This window comes from Salarias fasciatus, chromosome 20 (genome assembly GCF_902148845.1).
Source record: "Salarias fasciatus chromosome 20, fSalaFa1.1, whole genome shotgun sequence".
In the NCBI taxonomy this organism is placed as follows: domain Eukaryota; kingdom Metazoa; phylum Chordata; class Actinopteri; order Blenniiformes; family Blenniidae; genus Salarias; species Salarias fasciatus.
The window spans coordinates 12,125,503-12,141,520 of record NC_043764.1 but is presented as its reverse complement, the minus strand read 5'-3'; the positions used below and the strand labels follow the sequence as shown (position 1 = coordinate 12,141,520).

The following is a 16,018-nucleotide window of genomic DNA, read 5'->3' as shown; positions in this document are numbered from 1 at the left end:
AAAGGGGCGGAAAGTTTCCGGAAAATTTCCAGAAACTTTCCATGGGAATTATGGGAATTATGGGAATTTATGGAAATTAACTGGAAAATGGGGGTAATTTAAACAAACTGTATCATATCCAAACATAAATGTAAATATTTTTTGTCATTCAGACATCCATGCAAAATAATACAAAAACATGACATTTCAACAGATTTATTTCAGTAGAACTTCAGTTTTTTTTCTTGTATGAACAATTATTTTTATGAACAACCAAAACATGAAAGTTGAGTAAATACTCACCCCTCCCACCCAATCTGCAGAAGAAACGGCATCAAATTTGAGGTAGCTACCACCATCATTAGCTAGCCTCTTAAATGCTCAATGAAATGAAAAATAGCTTTCATTTTGCACCTAACATACCAGCGAGCCAGTTAGCTTCTGCAACTGTATTAATACATTTTCATTTAATATTATCAAGTTAACAGGGCTTTGGTCAATATATTCACCTCACGATATTATCAAAACTTACTTGACTTTATATAGTCCGCGGCTCAAATGTGTGGCTTCAATAGTCTTGTGCTTTGAGACGAAAAGTGTGGCCTCCAGGCTTCAAGAAATCACCTGTGCATGTGATGGAGGAATGCACAGTGCATGTAGGGGGCGTGGCCTCAGTAGCCCTGCAGTAAGCAGTGTGCTGTGTGCATGTGATTGAGGAGTGTACTTGCATTAAAATCTGGTTGTTTTAGCCAAGACTATGCTACAATACATTCCCCCCAACTATATTTAAGTTCCCTGTTTAGGGCCAACCTTCAGTTTTGTAAATGTATTATTTATTCCCGTTTCTTCCCATATATTCCCGTTTATTTCCATGGAAAGTTTCCAACTCTGAAAATTCCCGAAATTTTGAAACCCTATGCCAATTACTGTCACAACGTGCGGAGGAGGGATTCACCCCCTCATCTATGACCTCCACACTGGAGCAGCTTCACCAGCAACACAGCAAAACTTCTACAAAATGCATTTCTATGATCCGAGGCTTGTTTACGTGACGTTTCAATTGAAAATGCGTACATTTTTTGCATTTTCATTTCAGAAAAGTTCCTATGGTAAAATTCTGAAAAAAATATGTTACACAGTAACAATGGAAACACTGAAAACCATGTACAGCCACTAGTGGGTGCTGTTGTTAGTTTTTGTGTTGAAACCACACCACAGAGAACAATGTGTTTTACACAGCGATCGTGAATGCATCCATTTTTATGGACATCAAGTTCGAAAGCGATTTCATCTCAAAAATCTCAGAATAACCACCTACACTTCTTTTGACACAAATCATTACCTGCATATATGTTTTATATTTATAGAATTTAGCAGAGTGTCATGTGTCATTCACCATTTTACTCACTGAGAAAACCTAAGAATAAAATTGTGCAGCCTTCTTCTGAGCCGTCCAGCGGAAACAAGTCACCTTGAGTCATCCACTTGGCTTCAGATACAGCCGCGGGTCAGAAGGTGCTCGTGAGGAAGAGGGAAAAACACTGTAATTGGTGCATTCCTCCGAGCCCGAGGCCTCCCCGCCGGGAAGGTAAGGGTCAGCCCGTCTACAGTGAGTTCACTTTATGGTAGTGAAAACAAGACCAGGAGCCCAAAGCCGTGTTCGAACCCCGTGAGGCTGAACTGAGGCACTGAGGCACTGCGGTGCTTCCACTCAGGACAAAGGTTACCAGGCCGACGTTCTGATGTTAGGAAAGTCAGCCGCTTTAGTGTACTGATGAAGAGCAGGATGTATCGAACCAGGGAGGTCCAAAGTGGAGTTCCAGGTTCCAGAAAGACGAACGCTGTTATGTTTACAAACATCCAACACTCATTTCTTGGTTCGAAAGCCTCGGCTGAGAACTTTTCAACAGTCCAACCGAAGCCCGAAGCGCTCTGTCAGACTTCCAGCACCTTCCAGGAAGGCAGAAAAACTCTCTCTCTCTCTCTCTCTCTCTCTCTCTCTCGTCCTGGGAGCAGGCCGAGACGCGCGCTCAGCTCCGGCCGTGGCCTCTGCCAGCGGGCCTCAAGGATAATGGCTCCCTCCGGGTTTACGAGCGGCAGGCTTGCAGAGCGAGCCGCCAGCTTTTATGGAGTGCTTCCCAAAAGAGGCCGAACCTCCCTCGCCGCAGATTTCCACCAAAACAAACGCCTCTTGGCCTCATCGGCGTGATCTCGCGTCTCGTCGCAGGGATGTGGAAGAGCAAACACGCCGTGGAAGCCGGTTCATCTGAAGGTCTGGAGGCCGGTTCATGCTCCAAAGGCCAAGTATTCCTGCCTGTTTTGAGTTACTTGATTATGAGTGAAAGAGGCTGCCCAATTATCACCCCGGCAGCAGCTCTGCCTCGGCTCCGCGGAGGGCCGAGTGACTCCCGGCTCGCTGTTTTGACGGTGACGCCTGCAGATGTATCGTTTGGTGGAGTCTCGCCACTTTCATCAGCGTTGTTTTGACCACAGCCTGCAGCTGTTTCCACCCAGAAGCCCACAGCGCTCCTCCGGCTGCTGGATCGCCGGTAAACTATGCCTGATCGTTTTAATGTGACCAAAACCCAAACACAAGCAGACTGAAAACCGAAATCAGATTTATTTGGCGGAAGAAAAACGTTAATTTTGCGTAAGTACGACTGACCTCCATCTTCTCTCCTACTTGCTCACATCTTGCTGACTCTTCCTCTTTCTCTCCCTCTCTCTGATGAACTGGAATTCCTGAACTCAGCACTGCTGATTAAGCCAAAAGCAAACACGAGCACGCGCACGTGCGCGCGCACACACTACACACACACACGTGACGGCAGACAATGAGCTGGAGAGACGCGGCGGTGCATCCCATCCTCGCCTGGGGCAAAACGCCCATGAGATGCCCAGAAATAAGCCGGAGCAGGAGCGGCGAGCTGAGAACACACACACACACACACACACACTCAAACACACAACACACACTCAACACACACCACTACTCATTCACATTCTCTCTTGTCAGGCTTCACTTCGGAACACTGGAATTTTTCTAATGAAGAGATTTAGTAACCGACGATTTCTACTGCGATTCTGTATTCCAGTGGTGTGATACTGCATCATACACCAATCAGCCATAACATTATAACCACCTGCCTAGTATTGTGTGTTGTGAGTCACTGTGTGTCGTGTGTTGGATCAGTTTTCTCTTCCTTGTAACTTCTCACACCAGGAACAGGAACTAAACATCACAATTTGGTTCAAAAATGTTCACCCTTCACCTTTTTGGTGCTTTTTAACACATTAACCGCTCAAAATGATTATTTTTTTAGCAGACAAACTTGAAACAGTTCTCTTGACAAGCTAAGTAGTTTCATTTGTTACATAATTGTAACTCAAATGTCTTAAAAGAAATAAACCAGTAGGAAGACTAAACCTAAGGCTGTTGGAAACTGACATTTATATAATAAATTATTAGTTAATTAAACTGAGGAAGAGATGAAGAGATTACATGATAATGAAAAAAGCAATTACTTGCAGCCTTCAAGCATGAACTGGTATTTGTTTGGGGACAAAAAGAAACAGAATATGCACATATTATTAGCCATGAACTCCGTCAAGTTTGCAGGATGCTTTGTTTTTGTAAGACTTTTGCCCCCTAAGAGAATAATTGCCAGCACAGCATCTGGTAAAGGCACTAACTCACTCTGCAAATTGACCGTTTGCGGTCGTCCATATGAGGAAGTGAAGATATAAGATTAAACCGACATCTCGTTTTAATTCGGCCCCATTTGGCGGCTCGGCCGACACACTGATTCATGCATAGTTTATGTTTGCGAGGGAAAAGGCTTTTACGATGAGGATTAGCTGATGTATGTGACAGCGTAACGCTATTTTGGCAAAAGCTGATGAAGAATAAATTTTCCGAAATCCAATTACGAGCGAGCGAGAGCCCCCCCCCCTCCACTGTTATTCTAAACTCTGATAACATCCAGAAGTGGCTCGTGCACAGTGTGGAAAACACAACGTGGTGGACGTGCTCGATGAAGATGGAGCGTACGCTCAACGTAAAAATCTCAACGCAGATGTACAGAGTTTAATCCACTTTCAATTGCAAAAGTAAAAATATTAGATCCTATAAACCTTTGAAATTACAGACTGTTACATTTTTGGTTTTTTTATTGGTAAATTCTCACAAAAGTGCTCCCAAATGTTTCTCAGTGAACCTTCTACAGCATTTTTTTTCCAACTGTCTGGAAATCTGTGAAAAACACAAACATGGTACAACACATGGTGTGTCTGCATCAATGAGCATTTCCCAACGAGAAAATCAATATTTAACGTGTTTCATGGAAAAACCTGAATAAGAAAAGAAAAGCAAAAAAATGCTGGTCTAATATGTTCAAAATGAATTATTTTTTTTGTTTTATGCAGTCGTTTTTTTAACTGGGCTGCTTTCTGACACTTTTTACACTGTGCTTGGATTTCAAGCTTGGTTTATTCAGGGGGATTGTAGACTTCGACATGTTTCTGACTGAACAGCTGAAGTACTTCAGATCATCTGTTTGTTTCTGGACTCGTTTTTTGACTGTTTCTGACTGTGTTTAAACTGAACTGGGTTGAACTGGTTTCAGACTGTTGGGTAAACTGGTTTGTGGAGTTCTAGTTTGACTCTGGACTGAGCTTAAGTTGTTTTCCAATGAATGTATGCTCAACTGTGACTGGACTCAGTCTTGTTTAGACAGTTTCAAACTGGGTTTAGACTGGTTCAGGTTTTTTTTTTTCCCCAGGTTTTCAGAGTCTGGTCTCACTAAGGACAGCTGCAGTACCTCAAACCGCCTGTAGGGGTGCTGTTAAGCTCATTTCCAGAAGCAGTCTCCTCAGGTATGATGGGTCAAAACCTGCTGAGTTTTCCAGGTACCTGCGTATTTCAAACGTAGGTTGAAGATTTACACTTTCAACCTGACAGAACATCCATAAATTCTGAGAAATGTCCGACCACCTCCGCCTCCAGCCATCGCTCGTGGCGCCCTTGACCTCAGAGCGACACCAAACCTCCCCGTTAAGGAGGGAAGCGAGAAAAAGTCGAGCGCACGTTTAGCCGTGAGCCTTCCACGCTTTTCTTTTTTTCTTTCTTCCCTTCTCTTTTGAAGAATGCCAAGAATGCTTCACTCTGCCTTTTTATTTGTTGAGGTCTCATTGCGGCACGGCGAGAAGCAGAGAGCTTATTCTCCTGTTTGCTCAGCCTTCGACTCGTCTCCCTTCATATCCACACCGTGGCTCTGTGAGCCTCTGCTGCCTCCACGGCCCCCACATGTAATGTAATGTAATGTAACACACACACACACACACACACACACACACACACACACACACACCCTCCCGCCACTCCTGGGAGAAGAACACAGATGGCGGGCAGGTGGATTGGCATACGGGCAGACCAAAGCTGGCAAAGAGATAACCGCATCGGTGAGCAACAGACTGAAAAGTTTGAAAGCAGAAGGCTTAAATGCAGAGGAAGAAAATGCTGAACTATACATATAGTGTATATATGTATATATATATATATATATATATACGTGTATATATATATATATATATATATATATATATATATATATATATATATATATATATATATATATATACACATATATATATATATATATATATATATATATGCCAAAAATGATTTAGATTAAAGTGATCCAAGCTATTGTTTTCGGTCAAGAAATTGTACAAATGCTTCATTTAACGCCTTCACACAGCAGCTATTTGGGCTGAAAGCAGAGTGTGACTGCGCTATCTGTCTTTTCATCTAAGCCCCGGAGAGAAAGCGAAATGTTTTGTGAAAACAGAAGGAAGGCAGAAGATGTGGGCAGGCGTCTGGGACAGTAAGGCTCTCCCAAGCCGGCCAAATACGTCGAGATTATCAACGTTCGTTTGTTCAGAGTGCATGAAAACACTACGTTTGCGATATACTGCGCAGCCCTGCAGTTTGTGTCACTAAAGGAATATTTAATCCAACAGATCAGTGCTGGACAAGTTTACTGGAAAGGATTCCTCATGTGAAGTTACTTTATTTTTTTAAAGTTATTCATACAAAAAGGTAACTAATTACCTGATGTCTCCATATCAGAGCTGTCAGCACTGTGTGGGTTCATCTAATGACTGATCCACTCAAGTTCAGCCAAAGTTACAGTCAGTGGGAGGAAAAAAAAAATTGTGAGATCAAGTCATTAAAACATTCCAGTCAACGAACAGAGAGTACCGGAAAATGTCATGAACACAAGCTACGTATTTGTATCAATCACAAATCACATCGTGTTGATTTCAGGTCAAAAAATGTGTGTTTTAAAGAAGTAAGAACCAGAAGGCTCGTGTGCAGGTGGACGAGTTGAGGCCTGGTGGAAAGACGTATCAACACCAGCAGGTTGCAGCTGTTTCCAATGCTGAGGGTTCAGTGGCAGCGGGGGCAGAACGCAGTCCTTCTGCTGCATGTTGTTTTACCCCCATGGTGGTTAGAGCGCACACACACACACACACACACGTGCATCACACACACTCTTCTACCCCCTCCGCCCTCCGTCTTTCTCCCTCCTTCAACCACATCTGAGTGAACCCAAGGTCACCGTGCAGAAAACCCAAAACCACAGAACAACAAGTGTAAACTACTCCAGAGAGGCGCAGCTCGAGACTTTCAGCTCACGAGAGAGAGAGGATTTAACAAAAGGCAAATATCTGATTTATTCTGCTGATTTTTTTTCAGATTATTTAATAGCAAAAAAAAAAAAAAAGAAAAAAAAAAATCCAGCGAGCCGTTCATGCCTAACAAAGCGCTTCATGAGTCACTTCAGAAAAAAAACTAAGACCCTGTCGCCATTTCTAAGAGGTGTCATGAGGAGATTAGTACATTTCTTGAATTTTTGGGGGGCATTTATGTCAGACTGTACAGTAATTAGTCAGGTTTGAGAGATTATTATATAACAGTGTGACCTCCTGTGTGGCTTTATTCTTCTGACAGTCTTCTTTGGTGCCGCGGCTCGGAGGCAAACGGAGGTATGTTCTGCTGTGACTGGAACTCACGGCTCAGTGCGACGAGAGGAATGTCTCTGTTTAGTCCTCTGGAAATATTCTAAACTGGTCAGGAGGACGCAGCGCAAAGAGAAGAGGAGAAATTCATTAACCCGACGAGTTTCTGACGTCCAAATTATTATCATTTTAAAAAAGAGCTGTTTTTGAACAATTTTTAAATTGTCTGTTTGGAGTTTATGTTAACATGAACTGTAGTTTTTAGAGTGATTTATGTGCAACTTTCAAAGAAAATATCTAAAAAATAAGAATACTTAGACATTTTGCTACAGAACCATGCATTAAAAGGGCGAACGTGCTTGACAATCTTCTTATGTACATACTTTTGTTTGGGAATATTCATACTTTTGTTTGGGAATATTGTTTCAAGAGCTTTCTTTTTTTTTTTTCACACATCCGCCAACAAGGCAGACGTCTTCAGATCTTCATGCTGTGGTTGCCAACAAGCTTTAAACCCTGTCTGACAAAAACGGGGCAGAATGAGTCAATGTCTTACTTTAAATCCAAGCTAAATCTTTAATTTCTATCTTTTCATTGTGCTGAGGGGGAATTCGGTACAATTGCTTTGTTCCATATGTGGTAGTTTTAGAAGTCATTCAACTTGTAAACCGATCTGATGCAGTTTGATCAAAGCCTCAACTCTTAACGCAGCCTGGACCAGAAAACCTGAGCGGTCAAAAACGCAAGATCAGGTGGACAAATAAAGCACTCGGTCCTTATTCTTGATTGAAGTTCGTGTGTCTGAATGAATTCCTTGCTGCTGTTTGAATGCTTTTACACATAAATCCTGCAAGGCAGTCTTTAGGCTGCAGAAATCCTCCCACAATAATCCCCCGTTCACAGAGCACGACTGAGGAAGTAACATCACAGAATAAACTGCAGGTCGAAGCAGCTGTCCAGCATCTGCTTCGCTGAAGTCTTTTTGGTTCAAACAGACACCTCAAATCAGTCCCGTGTCACAATAAAAGTGCAGAACTCTGACGATTTATGGAGAAAATGAACAAAATAATACACTGACAGTCTGAAAAAGCTACGATTTGATTGTCCTGATGAGCGTGCTCGCCTGCCGTGCCAGTGCTGCTGTTGTGAGAATCAAAGCACGATAAGAATCGTGTAAAATTCAAACATCAAAGAGCCGAAGCGCTCTTTGCCAAATAGTTGCCAACACTTATTTCAGAGTAGGGAAAGTCTGGCGGGTTCGCGTTCGGAGCTGATATTTCTGGTTCGACGCGGCACTGGAAAGAAGGACGATATCCAAAATGTTTTCTGAAGGAGATCAGGACTTTATAACCGTAATGGAGAGAAAGGATCAGGATCAAAGCTCCACTGTTCCCTTCGTGGCATTCCTCTTTCAGCCTCTGCCAAACGGGTCTGCAGGCGAGCTGACCAGAACCCGGTCAGGTTTCCACGAGGCTGGCAGGCCGAGCGGACAGGGCGAAGAACATTCCTCCGCGGCGCTGTGTTATCACTTCCCCTGCACTGACGGCAGAAATCGGCAGGAAAGCCGGTGCCCCCGTGCCACGTCAAAATTTACAGCATAAAATCAGATCTCATGTCTCCCACGGTGTATGGGATGCAGAGGGACTCGGTGGAGCAGGTCCAAACGACACACCGGGCTCCCATTTCTTTTTTCTATCATGCAGAATTAATGTTCGCCCAGAGATTCCCACCATGATATCACAGGTAAACAGATTTTATGGGCTGTTTCTTCTCCTTCCTGAGCGTGAAAACAGGACGGGAGCCTCTGGTGGGCTCTCCGAGGAGGCTCTGAGGCACCGGACAAATTAAGACTCATAAACTTCGCCCAGAATCAAACAAGATGCAGGACACAATCGCCCATCCAGGACTGTTTCTAAAACAAGGAAGAAGGTTTGAAAAATGCTTTGAATGGTCTTAAAAGGCCTCTCCGAAATCACCCAATTCACAAATTACATTTACTGCGCTGTCCCTGAATGCCTCTCCAAAATTACCCAAATTGTAGATGACAAATGATGTGAAATGGCCCTAACCACCTCCTCAAAATCACCCTGACCGCAGACGATCTAAAACCGAACTGTCCTTAAACGCCTCTGCAAAACCGTCCCAATCATGAATGAGTGACAGGATGAACCGTCTTTAAGTGCGTTTTCCAAAATCACCCAAATCAGCGCTGACCTTAACTTAACTGTCTGGAAACGTCTCTTAAAATCCACCCAGATCACAGACGATCAACGCCGTCGCCCGTCCTTAAACACCTCTCTGAAATCACCTTGATGACAGATGACAAACACTCTGAAAAATCCTCCCAATATCGACCAGATCACAGATTAGCAGATCTGTACTGTAATAAATGACAAATTACCTAAATCACACTGATCCACACTGTTCACTCGACTTGAACACCCCTCCACAACACTTTGAGCTGTCCTTAAACGCCTCTTCAAATTCACCAAAACCACAGACGCTGGATTCGGTGAATTGTTCTAAAAAGCCTTTGAATACAAGCTGCTGCTCCTGTGAGCTTAATCAATAAAACGACAGAAAAAACACAGTGGAGACGCCGCAGAGGGTTTTTCTGTTCATTCTGGATAATACATTTTTTCTCCCCCATCAAGACACCAATAAACCATGGTGCATTAACAAACCTGTAAAAATAATATGATCGTAATCATTTTAAAAAGTGAAATAACCAGATAATATGCCAGTATTATCAGATAAGATGTGGTACAGGACGTTTTAAACAGTAAAATGCTACTTCTGTGCTACGTCTCCATGCATTATTATATGATTAAAAGCTCCATTTTTATTATTTCCTCTTTGCCTCTACTGTCCATGAATGTCTCTTATCATGTGATCCAGCTCAACAGCCCTCTTGTAAATTCGGCCTTTACTAAAGGTCCGAATGACCAATATTGCTGAAGATTGAGAGCTTTTCATTTTTTGGTTGTGTTCATTTTTAAGGTCGTAGATCGCAATAGTGTTGAGCAGCGCGTTATTGTACTGATTTATCATTCTGACCTTCCTACATACACTCAATTTAATAAGTTCACCTTTAAAGTTTCAGGTCGGAACTTTTTTTAACCTTCATTCTCGATGGAACATATCGTGAAAACGAGACTATTCGGATCAGCCGTACTTTATCTGTCCAGTCGCGGCGAGCTTGTGCAAACCGGAGCCTCAGTTTCTTGTTCTTATGCCAGCAGTGACCCCGGATGTTCTTCTGCTGCTGCTGCAGCTCATCAGCTTCAAGGTTTAATGAGTCAGAGAAGGTCTTCCGTTTACCGCACAAGTAGACATGAGTTACTGTTGCCTTTCTGTCGACTCCAACTGTCCATTCTCCCCTGACACACACACACACACACAAACACACACACACAAGGTACTGAGACTTATCAAAAGTCAAAACTGTTGCTTTTTCAGTGAACGGAGTAACCAAAAAGCATCGCAGGTCTAAATTTATTCAGATGTGATAAGGGGGTTACCCTGACGGCATTTCCTTTCTGTTGTTCACTTCCCCCCAAACAGCCTTTGAACATTAGCAGCATGTGGCATATGACTCATGTGAAATAATAGCTTCAAGAAACATAAACCGGCGTCCGGTTTCACCGTGGGAGAAGCAGACAGCACAAAAGACGGGTTCAAAACGCGGCCTCCAGGTGACCGAGGCTTACCGCACAGGTCATGGATGACGTCCAGCGACGAGGACCAGGAGTAGCGTTCGATCCCGGCCTGGGCGAGCGAGGGCGGCAGGGCCTCCAGCTCGTACGCGCCGCGCTTCTTCCAGTACAGGAACATGGTCGCTTCTCCAAGCGGCTAAAGCCTCGCCGTCACAAATACAGCCGAACTCTTCATGTCTAGCTGAAACTGAACCTGTTCCTCGGCGTTTCTACTGGAACCGTTAAGTTCTAACAACCTCCGGTCGCCTCAGAAGAAACAACGATCGAAACATCTGCAGTCATTTAATGATCTCCTCCCTTCAGCCATCTTTATAACATAAAACATGCCAGCCAGCTTGCGTTTAATCTGCCAACTGTTCATTGAGAACCTCCACCTGCAGCGTTACCTCATCCAGCCTGCACTTGCTAAAACTCGCTTTGAACCTTCTGATCCGTCCTCAGGATGAGGCCAGAAACACCTATGAAGTACAATCCGTTACGTCTTCAGAGGGACAAAAACATAGATTCTTCGACTTTTTCAGACAGCTGCTTTTTACAGCCAAGTCTTCAGTAACCATTGATACTGATCCTGATCATCCTCCTTTCCCGCCACACGTCTCTGAACCTTCTCCTCAACCGGCCGACCTGCTGATCCTCGTGTTTTTCGGTTCTCTGCTAATCACCTACTGAAGGCCAACCACCAGGAGCTGTCAGGCACCAAATGCTCCCCTCTCCTAATCCATCGCCCGAGCTGTTCCCGGCTAAATCACAGGCGTCCAGGAGGCAAAAGGTGCCGCAATCTCATCTCCGGGAGCGCCGAGGAACATCTCCCTCGCCGCCGCCTCGACTTTATCCGTGACAGAGTTTCTCACACTGTAGCAAAAGTTGCGTGTGAGGCGAGCTGCTCATGTTAAATCCCTGTGTAGGATCTCCTGACGACAGGGGGGCTTTCTGCCCACTCCATCGGACAAGTGTTGTATTCATGTAGAGGTGAGTTGCATGCTGGGACGGGCAATCTGGGCCAATGGCTTCTGGTCTGGGTGGCACAAAGCTCTCTTTTAAACCTCCTACATCCCGAGTGAACTTTCTTTATGTTTTTCTCAAACTGTAAAAGGCTGACATTTTTCTGCATTGATTAGTGCCCGCGCCCTTTATGTCTCCCGGAAGATTTATTCCTTTTTATGAATGCGGCCGCTCTGTGGCGAGTGAGCTCAGTTATTTCTGTGGATGTACAATGCACCCATAGGCCTCGTGAAAACCGGCGCAGGCAAACGAGCAAAGGGGGAGTCTTGTTACGAAACGCTGAGACAACGCGCGCCGCTTCTCCGGCGTCCTTCAATAACAACTGAAGGGTTAAAACAACAGGCTGTTAGATAACTTGAGCGGAGGCATAATATTTTCCCCCGGTGCTGCTGAAAAAGGCCGATGCGCCGATATTACGCGTCTAAAAAAACGGGAGAAGAAATACTGTGAGAATGTGGCGCGCCGGCCGGGGGAAGGGAGGGATGTTGTCACACATAGCGACCCACATGTCCAATTTTGGGATAAGAAATTAGAGGGTAGGATGGGAGCCGGTTTGCTGCGCGGCTCTGGGCTCTGCAGACATATGGTAATAATCTCAAGCAGCTTTGAGCAGCGCAGCAGCTTCCCTTTTAATGAAGAGAGCAGCGGTGCGGCATGAGAACCGGGCTGCAGACACGAGGGCCAATTTCCACCTACTGCAGGAACAGAGCGCGAAGCGGGCCGCGAAGCTTTGATCGTCCACAATCACATCAGCAAAAAATACCTGCTTCATTAGGGCATAATGCCACGGGAATGCAAATGCATGCAGACATGAATTTTCACAATTGGGGAAAATAATTGAGAGCCGGAGCGTGAGATGAAAACGATCTGGTTGATATTCAGTTGTTATTCAAGGAAATGAGAGAAGCGGTTTGCATCGTCTCAGCATGTCGGGACACACTGGGTTCCATTTCTGCTTCTTTTCTGCAGTAACACCAGCTCTCTCTCTCAATACGCATCGATATGAACGGTAGGTTAATTAGCGGCTCCATATTGCACCCGACGGTGCTGGTGTGTATTGGCGTTAGTCCTGAGATGGACAGGTGTTCTTTTGCCTTCTTCCACCATTTCAACACCCTCATCTTATAATCCCCCTCGTCCCAAGGATTTCAACTTAAAAAAGGAATCAAGTCATGAGTGCGATCTAAAAAAAACAAAAACAAAACAAACATGATGTAATCACAATAAAATCATCTGGATTATTTTTCCAGACTTCACAAAGCTCCCCTACGAACACAAAGAGGAGCGGTTGAGCTCCTTGTGATGCAAAAACTCCAGACGTTAAAAAAAAAAAAGACCAAACTGATCTTCACGTGTTGGAGTCATTCTAATCCATTTAAAGAAACGCTCAATGTGGCTCACAGCTGCTTCAGCTGTACGTTATGCTTGAAGCAAAAGCACCGATTGTGATGAAGCCACTGACGACGTGGTCAGTACGTTTAACGTCCGGACAGGTTTCCACCCTGAGGAAGTATGATAGAATTGGGTTATTGATTATCCACAGCCAGAAGAGAGGCGGCTGAGCACAGTGAACACCAGCTAACTTCCATTTCTCTTTCTACTGAAGTGTAAAACCAGAAATATGTGCTTTCATAAAGCCTCAATTTTCATTTCAGAAACATTTTGCGTTTACAAAGAAACGACAGAAACACTGGAAACGACGTAGTTGGTGCTGTTGGTTGATTTAGCCCTGCAAATCCAAAATGACTGGATTTTAACTAGAAAGAAGTGCAATTGATCGCCATTAATTCAGAGAAATTATGCAATTAGTTAATAAAAAATTATTAGCCGATTGGCAGCCTGGATTATTTCACAGCTGATGTTCACACTGCATTAGTCAGAAGCAAAAACACACAAAAAAAAAAGTAAGTCAGGCGTCTACCCTGCTTCTGAAACGCAAAACTAGAACAGTACCCATTGCGGGTTTCCAGTGGCTACGCTGAATTAAAGTCTTCCAGCCGAAGAGCAGCACCAGTTCCCTCATCACGCCCATTCTTACGTGACAGCATAAAATTCAATATCGCACATAAAACACAGCTTTCACAGATCGAAAATCAATGGCGACATAATCGCTGAGACCGGCGTTGGCTCTTCTGGGTGTGATCTGCTGGCCCGAGCCAGGAATAGCAGGCGTAACTCTGCCGGCGAGCAGGAGCTAAATGAGACGGCTTCTCGACAGAATCGCACTCACTGAAGTATTAATGGTGTGTTGAGAAATGGGTGTGCGACAGGACTGTAAATGAGCCCGCCGGTGTGTGTGTGTGTGTGTGTGTGTGTGTGTGTGTGTGTGTGTGTGTGTGTGTGTGTGTGTGTGTGTGTGGGTGTGTGTGTCGGAGCGTTGACAGAGGGAGTGCAGTTGAAGGCTTGTGCGTGCCCGAGTGGAGGAGTTTCAGGGATATATTTAGCAAGGTGGGCCATCAAACCCGGCCCGGGGTTTAACCCTCCGCCGGCAAACTTCCCTTTGTGACGGATTAAAACGAGAACTCATGAATGATTTAAAATCATTTCTGTTGCATCAAAGAGGAGCTTCAAAAAAAAAAAAAAAAAAAAGCACTCCAGCAGGACGTTTTGCTGTTTCACTGAAAGCTTACATGAATAACTGCGTGCAAACTTGATATTGGACAAAAAAGAAAAAAAGAAAAAGAAAATTCACTCACTGGGTGCATGCAGGGAAGGAAAAAAAACAAACATCCATTTGCCTCCATGAATATCTAATGAGATTTCAACCACAGCATGCAAAACACTGGGAGGAGTTTGTGCAGCTGAAGTTACCGTGAACAACGCGATCTGGAAAACCTGGGAGCAGTGGAGCTCGGAGTCAGCTCGGCGTGGAGCCGTGATGATCGCCGCTATCGTGGCGTGAGATATTTCTCCATCTGATGAGAAATTATCTCCCATATCACACGTTTTTAATTCTTCAGCAATCAGAGACATGCAGCTATAAATGACATGCAGCTGGGATTAACAAGTGTTTTTAAGCAGCAAAAAGGCATAAATCATGGTATCTGTGTAAATATTTCTATATTTTGTGTCCAATTTCATTGATCAACAGACAACACTTATCTAAAGGTTTAGTTATTTAATGCAGTGTAGTGTAGTCAGGATGAAACGTGAATAAATCAGCAAACAAATGTGTTATGTTCAATGGAAAAATATAAAATCAAATTTTTATACTTGCAATGAAAAACTAAACTTAAATTAAAGCATCCTCTCCTAGTTTATCCTCTTAAACGCTGTAATCTTTGCTGTCATAGCGTGCATGAGGAACGATCAGACAGGAAGCCTCACGCTGAGCCGTCTGGGTTGGCTCGCTAATCAATGGGAATAAATTAATCCACGGAGAGACTTTAATGGAGTGCGTCTCCGCCGCCGGAGCGGCTGCCGAAGCACAATTTGTCCAGCTGCTCCTCAGCAGCTGCTGACAGACGGACAGCTGGCTGTGACCGGCCGCCTGCAGCCCATCCACTGATCTTCTTGCCAACAAAGCATGCAGTCTCTCGGTGCCAGATTCTAACTTTGCTCTTCCAATCTAAAACATAACGCCGTTTTATCTAAAGTGGCTTTTATAACTGCCGAGGCCCAAACGTGCAAGAGAGCATGGGACCGTCCCAGCTGGGTGACTCACTCTGAGACACGGTGTAATTTAGCAGTCCGTCCCTAAAGCAGCAGCACAGAGGGACAAACAACCACTCTTCAGCTTGTTGATATGAATAATCCCATAATTGAAACAATCTGGGAGAAATTGCAGAGGGGGCTCCAGCCGAGGAGCCAATAACAGAGCGACGGGGGAAATCAAAAACACCTATTCTCTGAAAGTACAGTTATTGTCGTGTGGAAGGCTGCAACACGCGTAAACAGTCATTTCGACAGGGTGGAGGTTAGGAGTGTGGAGGGACACGTTCAGAGGTAAACATCTGCTGGTTGGAGGAGGTGTGTGAACGTGCACCTACTGCCACCGCCGCAGGGGCCAGAATCTGCTACACACTCAAATCAAAGGGACTAATCGTCTCTGCGGGGCAACTGGCGAGAGCTTTTTGAAGAAACTTCTCAATTTTTTCAGGTGAGATGGGCTTTAATGTTAGACTAGTTAAGGCTGGAGTAGGAGTTAGAGGCAGACAAGCAGGAATTACAACTGATTTTATAATAGGGCTGCAAATATGAGTGCAAGTCAATGTTAACGACTGGTGTCACTGTTGAGAAAAACTCTGACTATAAGAAACATTTTTACTTCCCACTAAACACATTTTACCTGAACCATT

General features: G+C 44.3%; 1 protein-coding gene across 3 annotated transcripts in view; it reads right to left on the bottom strand.

Annotated features, from left to right (window-relative positions):
- plekhg5b (pleckstrin homology domain containing, family G (with RhoGef domain) member 5b) overlaps window positions 1–16,018 on the bottom strand; it is a 73,661-nt gene that overhangs the window by 50,759 nt on the left and 6,884 nt on the right. Inside the window, exon 1 of one of the 3 annotated variants that reach the window (XM_030118964.1) lies at window positions 10,713–10,763. The exons of the other annotated variants lie outside the window; for them this stretch is intronic. The gene's annotated coding sequence lies outside the window, so the exon portion shown is untranslated. Of the gene's footprint in view, window positions 1–10,712; window positions 10,764–16,018 lie in introns of those variants that run through there. 3 annotated transcript variants of the gene reach the window in all.